Source organism: Lissotriton vulgaris, chromosome 7 (assembly GCF_964263255.1).
Source record: "Lissotriton vulgaris chromosome 7, aLisVul1.2, whole genome shotgun sequence".
Lineage (NCBI taxonomy): Eukaryota > Metazoa > Chordata > Amphibia > Caudata > Salamandridae > Lissotriton > Lissotriton vulgaris.
The window spans coordinates 1,767,406,928-1,767,422,205 of record NC_141695.1 but is presented as its reverse complement, the minus strand read 5'-3'; positions in this window follow the sequence as shown (position 1 = coordinate 1,767,422,205).

Genomic DNA, 15,278 nt, shown 5'->3' with positions numbered 1-15,278 from the left:
TGCTGTCTTTGTACTCCCACACATATGGAGCACCACAGGGCTCAGCACATACACTCTCATCAGTCTACAAGGACAGAGTATACAGTCTTTGTACTACCACACTTTTGGACCACCACACTGCTCAGTGCGTGCACTCTCACCAGTATACAAGGGAGAATATGAAGTCTTTGTACTCCCACCCATGTGGAGTGCCACAGGGCTCCGCGCATACAATCTCACTGATATACAAGAGAGAGTATGCAGTCTTTGTACTCCCACCCATGTGGAGCACCACAGGGCTCAGCGCATACACTCTCACCAGTATACAAGGGAGAGCATGCAGTCTTTGTACTCCCACCCGTGTGCAGCACAAGAGGGATCACTGCATATGCTCTGAGCAGTATACAAGGGAGAAGTGCAGTCTTTGTACTCCCAACCATGTTGTTCATCACTGGGCTATATGCATGCACTCTCACCAGTATACATAGGAGAGTATGCAGACTTTGTATTCCCACCAATGTGGAGCAAAACAGGGATCATTGCATACACTCTCACCAGTATACAAGGGAGAAATACGGTCTTTGTACTCCCACCCATGTGGAAGACCACTGTGCTCAACGCTTGCACTCTCACCAGTATACAAGGGAGAATATGCAGTCTTTGTACTCCCAACCATGTGGAGCAAAACAGGGATCATTGCATACACTCTCACCAGTATACAAGGGAGAAATGTGGTCTTTGTACTCCCACTCATGTGGAGGACCACTGGGCTCAATGCATGCACTCTCACCGGTATACAAGGGGGGAGTATGCAGTCTTTATACTCCCCCCATGTGATGCACCACAGGGTTTGAGTCATATACTCTCACCAGTATACAAGGGAGAGTATGCAATCTTTGTAATCCCTCCCATGTGCAGCACCACAGGGCTCAGCATGTACACTCTCACTAGTATACAAGATAGAGTATGGAGTCTTTGTAATCCCACCCATGTGGAGCACCACAGGGCTCAGTGCATACACTCTCAACAGTATACAAGGGAGAGTATGCCATCTTTGTACTCCTACCCATGAGCAGCACCACAGGGCTCAGCCGGTACACTCTCACTAGTATACAAGATAGAGTATGCAGTCTTTGTACTTCCACCCATGTGGAGCACCACAGGGCTCAGCGCATACACTAGCACCAGTATACAAGGGAGAGCATGCAGTCTTTGTTCTCCACTTATAAAAAAACGCCACATTTAACATCCCCTATACTCTCAGTGCATCGCGTTAATGTTTATGTGACAGTAGGTGTTGATAAAGGAGGCATAAATTACAGAGCTGTAGTTGCACATGAGAGTCATGAAACCCCCGTACACTGAAGGATGGTGTGTACAGCTCTCCCTTACACAAGCATATGTTACCACATTGCAATAAATTACTTTCTGACCCATCCCTCTCTCTTTGTTTTTCAGAAAAAGCCCGTTCTCCACCTAATGGCAGTCCAGGACATAATAGCAGTCCAGGTCTCTCAGTCGGATATATCGTTGGCATTGTGATTGGCTTGCTAGCGGTGGTCATCATTGTGTAAGTGTGCATAGAGACTCATGCCAAGATATCTCCATCTGTGGCTTCAGTTCACCAATGGCTCCTAGCTGTTGCTCAGTGTTTCCTTTCTGGGATTAACCGGCTCTCCCTTCATCTTCAGAGTCTGCCTGTAGTCCTTCCTCAGTGTTTCCATTCTGGGATTAACTCCCCTCTCTCTTCATCTTCAGTGTCTGCCTCTAGTCCTTCCTCTGTTTTTCCTTTCTGGGATTAAACCCCTTCTCCATTCATCTTCAAGCTCTGTTTCTAGCTTTTCCTCAGTGTTTCCTTTCTGGGATTAACCCCCTCCCTTCATCTTCAGGGTGTGCCTTTAGCCATTCCTTAGTGTTTCCTTTCTGGGATTAACTCCTCTCTCCCTTCATTTTCTGGCTCTGTATCTAGCTCTTCCTCTGTGTTTCCTACCTAGGATTAACCCCCCTCTTCCTTTGTCCTCAAAGTCTGCCTCTAGTCCTTTCTCAGTGTTTCCTTCCAGGGATTTATGCCTACCTTCCTTCCTCTTCAGGGTCCATCTCTAATTCTTGCTTCATGCTCTACCTCATAAATAATCCCTGTCTTCCTTTCCCTTTGATATCTGCCTCTGCCGCTCTCCTCAGGCCCCCAAATTCTTTGGATGCTCTGTGGGCTGAGCACGACAGGGAAGAAAATGTACGGGGAGACAGCAGTGAGCACTGCACAGCTGAGGTAAGGGTACACCATCATCACACAGCTGAGGTAAGGGTACACCATTGTCACATGGCTGACATAAGGGTACACCATCGCCACACGGCTGAGGGAAGTGTACACCATAGTCACATGGCTGAGGTAAGGGTAACAGATTGCTTAAAGAATCTGCGATTGTTTAGTTTCAATTTTTGATTGATTGGTTAAATAAATGTTTAAGGACATTGATAATGTATTATTCATATTTATGCGGGGCAACCAGATATCGAGTGAAGAGTCACTCACATATATTGTGTAATTCAAAGGGCATGCTACCTCTCTCTGGTGTGCACGCATACTAGTCTAGTTTGTTTTATTTATTGGAATAAAGGTTCGCAGAGAGGTGTGCACAACCACATTTATTCTGAGGTCAGGGTACACAATAGTCACATGGATGAGGTAATGGTACGCCATCATCACACGGATGCAGTAAGGGTACACCATTGTATCACGGATGAGGTAAAGGAACATCATCACACAGATGAGGTAGGAGTACCCCATCGTCACACATCGGAGGTAATGGTGCACCCTTGTCTCACGACTGACATAAGGGTACACCATTGTCACGTGGCTGAGATAAAGGTACACAATTGTAACACAGCTGAGGTAAGGGTACACAGCTGACATAGGGGTACCCTTTTATCGCACAGCTCAGATAGGGTGCTCCATCAACACACGGCTGGCAAAAGGGTACCCTATTGTAAAACGGCTCAGGGAGTGTACTTAATCAACACACAGCTGAGGTAAGGGTACACTATCATCAGACCCCTGATATAGAGTACACCCTCTTCACATGGCTGAGGCTTTGGTACACCATCATCACATGGCTGATGTAAGGGTACATCATCTTTACACGGATGAGGTAAAGGTACACCATTGCCACACGCTGAAGTAAGTGTAAACCATTGTCATACGGCTGAGGTAATGGTACGCTCTCACAGTATTTTTGGTGCATGCAACTCTGGGTTAAAGTAGTTGCCTTAAAAAATGTTACCTGATTTTGAACAAGCTCCTAGAAATACTCAAAGTGAATGGCTGAGAATTTCAACAACATTAGTCACTTGCTTATCCTCTCAAATGAGCGGTGTAAGCCCTCTAGTATGAAAATATGCCTAGTGGTGAATGTCCAGGGCTGCTGCTGCTTCACTGAGGGGCCCCTCACAGTCCAGGCCAGGTGCTGCCAGAGAAGCCTGCTCACACCCAGTGGGACTTACATCTCTTCAGATTATCGGGAGTACTGGAGAAGCATCTTCCATGTTGTGTGTAATTCACATGGATCCGTTTGAACTGGTAACTTTAGACGTTTTTATTCAGTGTTATGGAATTTCCATTAATCCGTTTACGATAAGGGGATGTGGGGGTGTGATTCCAGCATGTTTGATACCAAACACAGAGTTCTTGCGAGCCAGTTTAGAGATGGTCATCGTGTAATGACGCAATGCCACACTATGTATCATAACGGCTGATGCACTTACAACCCGGGAGAATGGACTCTGAAGGTTATAGGGTTGTCGTGCTCATTCAGGGTCACCCTCACACTTAGAACCAAGCACCCTGACTTTAGGTGTGAAAAACCTACCTTTGAGGTGACCTATTTACTTCATTTATTTATTTATTTAATTTGTAAGGCGCCCAAATCACCCCAACCGGGGTATCTTTGCCCTGTGAATGCCAGTGCCAACCAAGGGGAAGATAAATCAGAACAGCGTTGTTTTCAGCAGCTTTCTGAAAACCAGGAAGTTTGTGCATTGATGCAAATGGATAGGGAGTTAGTTCCATTAAATTGGAGCAAGATGGGAGAAAGCTTTACCACCCATGCGGGCTAGTTTGAAACGCTGGATATGAAGGAGAGCTTTGTGACAGGACCAAAGGGGCCTAAAAGGTATATGTCTGACCAACTTATCTGTGAGATAACTGGGGCCCATGCTGTTCAGGGATTTGTACACCATACAAAAGATTTTGAATTTAATTCTCTTTCGCACCGGAAGCCAGTGTAGTTTTTGGAGTAGAGGAAGAGATGCAGTTCTGGGCGTGGCATTGATCACCAAGCAGGTTGCCGTGTTCTGGACTACTTGTTTATGGAGGTTTCCTTGGCTGAAATCAGCAGAGCATTGCAGTAGTCCAGGCGGCTTAGGATCAAAACCTGAATCAAGGTTTTCAGTGTGGAGAGTGGCAGGAGGGAAAAGATCCTTCGAAGGAGGCAGAGTGTGTGATAGCAGGCCCCAGCAGTAGTGGTAGCATGCTCCTTCGGAGTTAGTTTATGGTATATCCACACTTCTAGGTTGTTCACCACCTGTTTAGGGGATGGGGCAGATCCTAGTTCCTCTGGTCACCAACTGGGGGGGCATCTCACTGCAGCTTCTCCAAATAGCATTAGTTCAGATTTCTCTGCATTAAGCTGCAAGAAGTTTTCTCTCATCCAGAGCGCAATGACTTTCATACCCTCCAAAAAGGTGGTCTGAATATTGAGGTTGGTTTTATCAAAGGAGAGAAGAAGTTGGGCAGCATAGGAGACCAGAATAAAACCTAACTTCCTCAGTAGCCCAGCCAAGAGGGTAACATAGATGTTAAATTATGGAGGGCTCAAACAGGAACCCTGAGTTACCCCCTTGTTAACTCTTGTGGTCTGTGAGCGAAAAGAGCCCAGATTGATGGTCTTGTTTCTATTGGTCAGGAAATTGATCATCCATTTTAAGGCATTCCCTTGGATGCCTATGTCCCTAAGTCTCCTGAGTAGGATCTGGCGGGAGATGGTATTGAATGCTTCAGACAGGTTAAGCAGTACCAGGATTGTTGCCTGACCATTGTCCGCTAGCATTCGGATGTAATCAGTAACTGCCACCAACGCCCGTTCGGTGCTATGTCTGGGCCAAAATCCAGATTGTGAATGATCAAGACGATTCGAGGATTCGACAAACTCCAGAAGTTTTCTATGTAGAGGGAGCAAGGAGATAGGGTGATAGTTAAAAACAACTTCCGGGGGAACTTTAGGGTTTTTCCTGATAGGGATGATCTGTGCTGCTTTCCACTCACGAGGGAGACTGCCTTCCTTCATGGAACTATTAAGGATGGAGCAGATGGGAGCAGCAAGTGTCTTAGATAGCAGAGCGGTGCTCTTGGCAGGAATAAGGTCATGTGGAGACCCTGATTTAACTACTTTTAGTAATGATTCTACTTTCTTCGGTGTAAGAGCCGGGAAGTTCTCCAGTGTTAAGGCATCAGGAGTAATTGGGGGAGGGTCTATTTTGGGGCCTGTCTGGGAGCGGTTAGCCGAAGTAATCTTATTGTAGATAGTTTCTATTTTCTAGGTGAGATGATTTGCACTGTTGTCCCACAGGATTTGGGAAGGGGCCTCTTCGGTGTTGCACGCCCTAGGGTTGGTGAACGATTTTAAAACCTGATATAGTGTTCGTGGGGAGTTCTCTGCTAGTTCGAGTTGCAGTGCGATCTGCGTTTTCCGAGTGGTTTACAGGTTTTTGTGGTATTGTGCCAGTGCATACTCATAGGTTTTAAGTGCAGTGACCTCAGATATAGATATAAGCAATTTATATCTGTCATAATTGGTGCTAGCACCAGCTTACATAGGCTGCAATAGCAGGCCTGAAGTAATTGTTTGAGTGGTCTCCCATGGGTGGCCTAATACATGCTTTAGCCCATGGGGGACCACTGTTGTATCTATGCTTCGGGTACCTCAGTACCATATACTAGGGACTCATAAGGGTACACCAGTAGCCAATCTGGGATGCATCTAAGTACTCACCATAACCAATTTAGGGGAGAAACAACAAAGACTGTGGTCCTGATTAGCAGGATCCCAGTCAGGCTAGTCAGATACAGAATTACACCGGACAAAAAGAGGGGGTAACCATGCAGAAGTATCCTTCCTTCTTACACTACACCATCACCACACGGCTAAGGTAAGGATACATGATTGTCACATGGCTGAGGTAAGGGTACACTATAATCACAGGGCTGAGGTAAGGGTACACCATCATCACACGGCTCATGTAAGGGTACACCATAATGACACGGCTGAGGTAAGGTTACGTCATCACCACACAGCTGTGATAAGGGTACACCATTGCCACACAGCTGAGGTAAGGGTGTGCCATGTCACACGGCTGAGGTAAGAGTACACTACCTTCACACGGCTGAGGTAATTGTACACCATCATTACACAGCTGAGGTAAGGGTACATTATCATAACATGGCTGAGGTAAGTGTACACCATAATCACATGGCTGATGTAAGGGTACTGTATACACAAATAATAACTGTGGGTCTAAAGGAACTCGAAATTCTGTGTTTCAGACAATTTCGTGTCCACTACTTGATACGCTTGGACTGTCACTCTATGGTACAGAATCAGTTACACAATCTGGACCGCCCTGTTAGTCATCATTTGGGTCAGTCTCAACAAGTGGTATGTCCACAGCGTACAGTAAGTACACTCAAATCCAAGTAACTGGAAAGCAGTGCAAAAAAGGAAAATCAGTGAAGGTGAGTGATTAAAAATGGATAGTGGGTGCAATAATAACTTTAATGAGGAGCAAACCACTTCCAAGATTAAAAAGCGTGGAGTGCAAAATATCAGTAGTTCAAACAATTATCTACTGCCTGTTATATAGAGGTCAACATGTTTCTGCAGCTATCGATACAATGAGTATCACCTGCTTCTTCAGGACCAAAGGTTAAATTCTGCTACTGCTGTAAAAAGTGAGTGTGTGTATAACATAAATCAAACAAACATACAGGATATCACCTGGTTAGGCCTTCTCAATGCTCCTGTTTAGTAGAAGCTGTTGATCAAAGGCAAAAGGGATCAAGTGCGGAGGACATATATGAAAGAAAACAGAAAGAAACATTTTAGTGAGTGTTCTCCATCATGAGTTCCAATGATTTCACATTTTTTGTGTTCTTGCATATTGCAAGCACAATACCCAACCATTACTGATTAACAAACGCCTCTCACTCACCTAGAGTATGAGAGACCGGCGCTGCTCCTCACCTGGCCACAGCTCAGGAAAAATAGGGGCACCGCTCTAATGATTAAGAAAAATAGACCACAAAGACAACAGTGAGGCAACCTCACGGAGAAAGCCCACACTCTAACAATCAACCGTTGCATTTTAGTAAGTGATGTACACCGATCCCATGGCATTATATACATTATTTTCTCATGATTAAATGTCAATAGGGATTGTACCAACCAATAAGAGGATAATAGAAATCAATTCAGAATAAGCATAGTTGTCTACAGTGTGCTCACAACCATAAGCTGAAGGCGCTGAGCCCAAATTGACACCACCGTAGTCAAATAATTAAGGCTCATTACTTAAGAATGGATATACAGTCTGCTGAATCATAATCGATATGTTGGTAAGCATTGGGATGTTTAAAGTACATATAGGCAAAGAGAATGCCCATTTAAGAATCAAAAGTTCTTGAAGGGATAGAAGACTAACCGAGTACAGAAAACATCGGTGCCCTAATTACACTTGTAACATGTCGGAGCCCCGATCATTGAGTATAAAGGAAAAAAGGTCAAGAAATCTGCGCGCGTCATTATGCAGAGTCCAGACCTAATAGTCCGGCATGTTCACTTACCTAACCGTCGGTACCCCAGTCAGGCATCTGCTCTGTACGGGGAGGTACCGGGAGACGGTTACGCGTCGTTTTTGTAGACGCGGAAGTGAAACACGGACTCCTGTCAATGCGCATGTGCAAAAAGCGCCGTCGCATAGATTGCTTACGAGTCTAAAGGATCATGGGCAATGTAGTTGCGTATTAGCAAAATCATTGACGGTCTCCCAGTATGTAGTTTAGACAATGAACGAACGAGGAGAGAAATGGTCTGCGAGATAAAGTCAGTTTCCAGACATAATATTACAATATTGTCTCGCATACGATCAGGCACTTAACAGGGCTATAATGTTATTGTTATTAAAAAAAGACCTGTTGAAAAGATGGTCCATTGCGATGTTATCTCGCCTACGAATAAGCACTTATCAGGGCTATTATATTCTTAAAGGGACCTGTTGGAAACATGAACCTCTCAGGAAAATTAACAACTACGGGTTAAGTGAATCCCAAATCGGGACCATCTTGCATGAGGAAAAAGACTGCTCAATAAATAACACCTTTTATTGAAAACGCCCGTCTCTCTATTTCTCTGCATTCTGGTGAAACTAAGTATGCACTGCTGAAGTGAAATAGATGTCTATGGTTTTCACACGACTCTAGAGATACACTCTTATTCTGAGGGAGCAAAGTTGTCATGTTTATGCGGTTGTTGGAAACTGAATCCCTTCTTGTCTGAGCCAGGGAAGTTCATCCCTCCCTATTCATTCGAGAAAGTTTCCAGTGACCTCTGAGCTAGCTGGCGCAAACCTAAATTAAGTTTAACATAGTAAGTAGAGACCTAGTTGACCTCAGTCCTATGTCTACACTGCTGTTTATGTTATTCCAATGCGCAGAGCCTATTGGGAAAATAGGAACTACACTACAGGTATGCCATAGCTACATGGCTGAGGTAAGGGGACACTATTGTCACACTGCTGAGGTAGGAGTGCACTCCCTTCACACAGCTGAGGTATTAGTACACCACTGGTACAACTAAGGTCAGGGTACACCAGGCTGAGGTAAGGGTACACCATCGTCACAAGACTGAGATAGTGGTGCCTGATTCTTACACGACTGATTTAAGGGTACACCATTGCCACATGGCATAAGGTACAGGTACGCTATAGTCACATGGCTGGTGTGAGGTTACACCATCGTCACATGGCTCAGGAAAGGGTACACCACCGCCACACAGCTGAGATAAGGGTACAACACAACTGAGGTAATGGGTTACCATCGTTACAGGCTAAGGTAATGGTACACCATCGCTACCTGGCTGACGTAAGGGTACACAATTTCCACAGAGCTGAGGTAATGGTACACCCTTTCCACAAGGCTGAGGTAAGGGTGCTTCATCGTCACATGGCTAAGGTGAGGGTACAAACAAAGAGATGATGGACAGAGTGCTGAAACTTTTCAGACACTCCCTCCCAGTCACAGGTCTGGTTTGAATTCATCATCATTCTTTAGCTCAGTCTGCCACCTCAGTTCAGACCCAGCTATATGCAAATCAGTCTTGACCCCGTACCTCATGGGAACAGTCCAGCCGAACTGCAGGATCAAGGCTGATTTGCATATGGCTGGGTGCAAACTGGAATGGCATGGTGAATAAAAATATATGGATTTAGGCCCATATCTTTGCACTGGGGTGAATGTATGACATTATTCTGCATTCTGTCCATCAATTAGTTTTTTTGCATAAGGTAAGGGTACACCATTGTCACATGGCTGAGATAAGAGTACACCATCACCACATTGAGGGGCCCCTCACCGTCCAGGCCAGATGCTGCCAGAGAAGCTTGCTCACGCCCAGTGGGACTTACATATCTTCAGAACATCTGGAGTACTGGAGAAGGATCTTCCATTTTGTGTAGAATTCACGTGGATCTGTTTGAACTGCTTACGTTTGGAGCCCTTATTCAGTGTTATAGAATTTCCATTAAGCTGACTGAAGTCTGAGGAAAAAGTCCTGCTCATTTCAGGACTTTTCCTCAAAGTAGTACTGTCACTTGAACTGGGGTATGTTTTTGTGAATCCCTCTTCCTACTTTATTCACAGTATTTACATTTGCATTTGCATTGTGGGTCTGAGAGCATTGAATGTCTTTTATCAATCTTTTAATATGAGACCGTTTTTGATTTGTTTATATTGTTTGATCTTTTGATTGAATTTACTTTGTTTTTGGGATATTTGTCTTATTATATTTTTTACTTTGTACTCAACTTTGTTTGGATCATGAAGGTATTTTATTTCTTAAGTGTATGGACTTCTCGATAGCTGTTAAACTTATACTTTGCTGCTTGCGCCTCACTGTGAACCTTAATCGAGAGATTCCTCCCAGGATCCAGTGTTCACAGCTCTCTGTAGGGCTGTGTCCTCTCTCCACCACATTCTAACACCTGCAGCTTACCCTTCATATGACGTCTATCTGTCTCAGAAGTGTTCAGTGATGATTATCTCTTGTCTCTCTTCCTTTAGGAACGAAGCTCAGGGGGAGTCTGATTAGATGACACCCAACAAGAGTAAGTACAAAAATGGGACAGAATTAAAAAATGGGGCCTCTTCGGTATGTGTACAGGGACCTCCAAGAGACCAGAAATGTTTTCATGAGGGACACTCCTGCTGAAGCTTTGTCTCTTTGGTGTCTGATCCAAGAAACTAAGGGGCATATTAGCAAGAAGTTGCGATATTTATCGCAAAACGTGCAAAGCGTGTTTATTTTTATCGCTGGATATTTTTAGGAGAAAACATGCTAGTAGCATCGTTTATCTCCACTGTGATAAAATATCCAGCGATAGCGGCGAAATGCCTGTATTTCGCTGGAAATCCATTTATATTCACGCATCAACCCTGACCCACTCACCCCTGACCCACTCCACACACTCACACTGTTTCACACTCTTTGGCCAGCATACATGTTTGCTGTACAAATAGTGAATTTATTGCTTGATCCTCATTTAGTGCAATGAAGTCTCCATGAGACGCTAGAAGCCTCAGTATCCCCTCCCTCATGCTCCAAGCCCCTTATATCCTGTCCTCTTACATCACTTGCCACTTGCACCAGGAGGGAAGGTAGCATGTGTGCTCGGCCATCCTTTTTTACCTCATTCACACCCTCTTAAAGACAAGCACAACTGGTTTCCATTGCCAGAGGAAGGAGGAGCCAATGTTTACACAGAAGCTGCTAGTCTGAGTCAAGTCCAATCATAAGGTGCCTAAACCCCAAAGTATTCAGGCTCTGGTACAGTTTCCAATCTCACATCTCACTAGAACAGAAAAGCTTTACATTTTTCTGGAGCCCCTTAAGCATGAGACATTCCTTAATTTCAACTTTAGGCCATTCCACCGTGTCACCTGTGCTCCCTGTAGCTGCCTCCCAGCCAGCGCTGTCTACTTAAATTTGTAGCAAACCAGCAGAACCTAAACTTAGGGCCATAGGTGCCTCATTGGAGCGTAAACGTGGCGTCTAAAGGCCAGTTATCAGGATCACTTTGATAAAAAAAATTCTGGAGTGTCATTTGGGCACAATATTTCATCCTGTCCACAATCGGAAGCCAGTGTCATTTATGACGGGATAAATGTATGTGCACCCGTAGTTTCACACAAGAAACAACCCTCAAGGTGGCATTTTGAATTTTCTCAAGTGTGCTTTTGTGCTTCTAGGGTGCATCTTGTTTTTTAGTCCACCTCTAGCTGACACGAACTACAGCTAAGAGTGTTTGCCTGATCTTCCATGTTAAGGTGCTTATCTAAGACCACTCCTAGGGACTTTACCCTTTTCTTGAGGCTAAATTCAGAATCCCTTCAGGAGGCTGGCTTAGTATATGGTGCTCACTTATGTAATTGAAGCACCTTGCACTAATCCTGACAACCATAATAGTGATGTTAGTGGTCTAAGACAACCTTAGAAAGCTCTCTAAGTGATAGCTGTGGAGAGCAGCCTTCAGGCTTATTTCAGAAATCAGCTTGTTTTACCAGTACTAATACTATAGTGTAGGTTAAGTGGAAAAGAACCACACAGTATAGTTATAAAACTATGTATTTATTATAAACACTCTCTAACACATTTCAATATCTCCTACCCTGAGATATAATCACAATACACACAATACTTTGAATACGTAAGTTAGTATAGTTTACTAATAATGTGGAATTTAAACCAATACCTAAGTCGACATTGGACCCAGAAGACGTAGAAGAGCTGGGGACCCAAGGAACCACCCAAGGTAAGTACCCAGGAATCCCAAGGAGCCAGTGTGCCGAGTGAAACTCTTCCTTCATAGTATGCTTAGTGGGTGGTGTATGGGTTGCAGCCCAAGTGTATTACCAATTTGTATTGGCAAATTGGCTAAATACTTTCACCAGGTGGGTTAGAAATCCGATCCCCGTTTCCTCGTTGTTTTATTGGTTCTTGCACATCTTTGTCCCCCTGAATGAAGGTGTCTCAATATGTCCCTGACTGGCCCATTGATAATTTTGCATTTCTTTTTAGATGTGACCTGCATGATTGGACTCAATACTGCAGACGAGGCCTCACCAGTGATGTGTACAGAACTTACAACTGTCTGATGAGTTTGCACCCGACATGTTGTTGACAAGTGAATTCCGCAGGTTGCATTCTTTGAGAGCCATCATCCCTCATTCATCCTGGACCCAGACTCATGCCTAGAGCCGTTGCGCTCCTAGCTGCCAATTGCCCACATGTCAAATATAGTCACTTCAGACAGTTCTGTTTTTTTGGCCCAGTGTACTTTGCATGCCTGGATCTCAAAGTCAACTCCTATCGCAGAAAACATAAAACTACAAGTACCAGAATGCCAAGAGCTGCTGGCTAAAGAGCCAGGACTGGCTGATGACCTCATCTATGATTCTTGTCCACTTGGAACTTTAAAAATTAAAGTCACTCTGCTGAAAGTCTAATTTGTCCAGGTCTTTAACAGAATAGTTTTTCCTAGAAAGCTCACTCGAGTGTCCCTAATTCAAACAGACCCACAGATGTCACAGATGAACACAAAGAGGCACTGCAGAGGGCATGTGATGCAAAAGCACTTGGCACACATTTTAGTGAGTGTTTTAAGAAGATGCTCTAGCAGGCCTGGGATTTCTAAAGGTGGAAGGGGCACCAACTAGTGCAGTGGGGTCATAAAGATCACTCACATATCAAATGTTTATTTATTTTATTTAGGCTATTTGTTAAGCGCTCAATTACCCGTAGGTATCTCGGCGCTGAGTGAAACGAATTAGCTCATGAGGCGATTATTGCTTAAACAGCCAGGTTTTTATCTGTCTGCGAAAGGAGAGCAGAGAAGTGGATGTTTTGATGTAGGAGGGTAGACTATTCCAAAGTTTTGTGGTAGTTACTATGAAGGATCTGTCACCCCAGGAAACTCTTTTTGTCCTCGGGACTTGGAGTAGTCCAGCAGTTGATGATCGTAGGGATCTGGTAGGTTCGTAAGGACGAAAGGAGTTTTTCAGATACGTTGGTCCTTGATCGTGAATTGCCTTGTAAGCAATACAGAGAGCCTTAAATTTGGCTCTTTTCTGCACTGGCAACCAGTGGAGCTCCCGGAGAGTTCCGGAGATAGAGGCGTACTTGGGAAGTCCAGTAATCAATCTGGCCGCGGCATTCTGCACAAGTTGCAGTTTCTTTAAGACACCTTCTTGGGCATTGACTAGCAGGCCATTGCAGTAGTCAATGCGGGCCATGATAAGTGCGCTGATTAGAGTTTTTCTTGTATTCATTGGAAGATAAGGTAGAAGTTTCTTTATCATTCTTAGAGTATAGAATGAGGAAGATACTACCGTGTTGACGTGAGGCATGAAGGTGAGTTTAGTGTCCAGTATAACTCCAAGATTCCTGGCCTTGGTTACTGGGGAGGGGGGAGGTCCCAAGGCATCAGGCCACCATGTGGGAGACCAGGCAGGGGAAAGATTTCCGAACAACATCACCTCCGTTTTATCGGAATTCAGTTTTAAGCAGTTTTGTGTCATCCAGTTACTTATAGCCAGCATTCCTAGATTGAAATTGGAGGCTACTTCATCTCCGTTTTTATTTATGGCTAGGACAATCTGAGTATCGTCGGCATAGGATGTAACCGCCAGGTGATGGACTTTTATTGTCCTCGCCAAGTCCGACACATAGATGTTGAATAATGTCGGACTTAGCGAGGATCCCTGGGGTACACCACAAGGAAGAGTGAAAGAAGGTGAACTGAAATTACCGAAGGTAACAGATTGAACTCGATTGGTAAGAAATGAGGCGATGAGGTCCTTCGCCGAGCCCGTGATGCCGGCCGATTCGACACGGCCGATCAAGGTGGGGTGATCGACCGTGTCGAAGGCCGCAGACAGGTCCAGTAAAATAAGCACCGCCGAACCTCCACCATCCAAAGACCTTCTAATTTCCTCCGTGGCCCTGATAAGTGCAGTTTCCGTCCCATGTCCTTTTCGAAAGCCAAATTGTGTCTCATCCAAACAGTTGTTGTGCTCTATGAAGTCGGAGATTTGTCTATTCATGATTTTTTCTATAATCTTGGCGGGGAGCGGGAGGCAAGCGATAGGACGGTAGTTGGCAACTAACGTAGGGTCAAGTGAGCTTTTTTTAATAAGAGGCTTGACGATGGCTCTTTTCCAGATGGAGGGGAAGGTCGTGGACAGGAACATGGCGTTGAATATCTCAGTGAGTGTAGGACAAAGGAGTTCAGGAAAGTTTTTAAGGATAGAGGGGGGGCAAGGGTCTTCTGGGGAACCGGAGTTCGTAGTATGTAAAAGTTGGGACACGAGATCAGAGGAGATCTGGGAGAACTCCTGAAAGGAGTTAGAAGGGATTGATCGCGGGGGAATGGAAGAATTCGATGCAGGAGGAAGACGGTCGTTAGAGACAGAGTTCGAATGTCCAGTATCATTGGCATGAGCTTCGAATTGGGAGAAGATGTCAGTGACCTTTTTTTGGAAGTGATTAGCCAAGGAGTTACATAGTTCTTGGGTATACGTGACTGGGGTAGATGTAGTTTGACCTGAGAGATGGGTCACTACCTGGAAAAGTTGTTTGGTCGAATCTTGAGCAAGATTAATTTGATTGGTGTAGAAATTACTTTTCTCAGTAATAATAGATTGTTTGTATTTCAGCAGTATGGATTTATAGAGGGCTTTTTGCTCAGGGTCGTAATCACGTCTCCATTTGCGTTCTTGACGCCTACACTGTTGTCTTTCTAGCCTTAGAGTATCATTGAACCAAGGTGAGGACTTAGTTGTTCTGTTGGAGGAGTGTCTCTTAAGTGGCACTGTATGATCGACAGTGTTTCGAATCCAGGTAGTATAGTTATTGGCACCTAATTCAGGGTCATCCGTCGTGGGAGGTCGTGAAGACGCGAGTGATAACTGAGAAGCC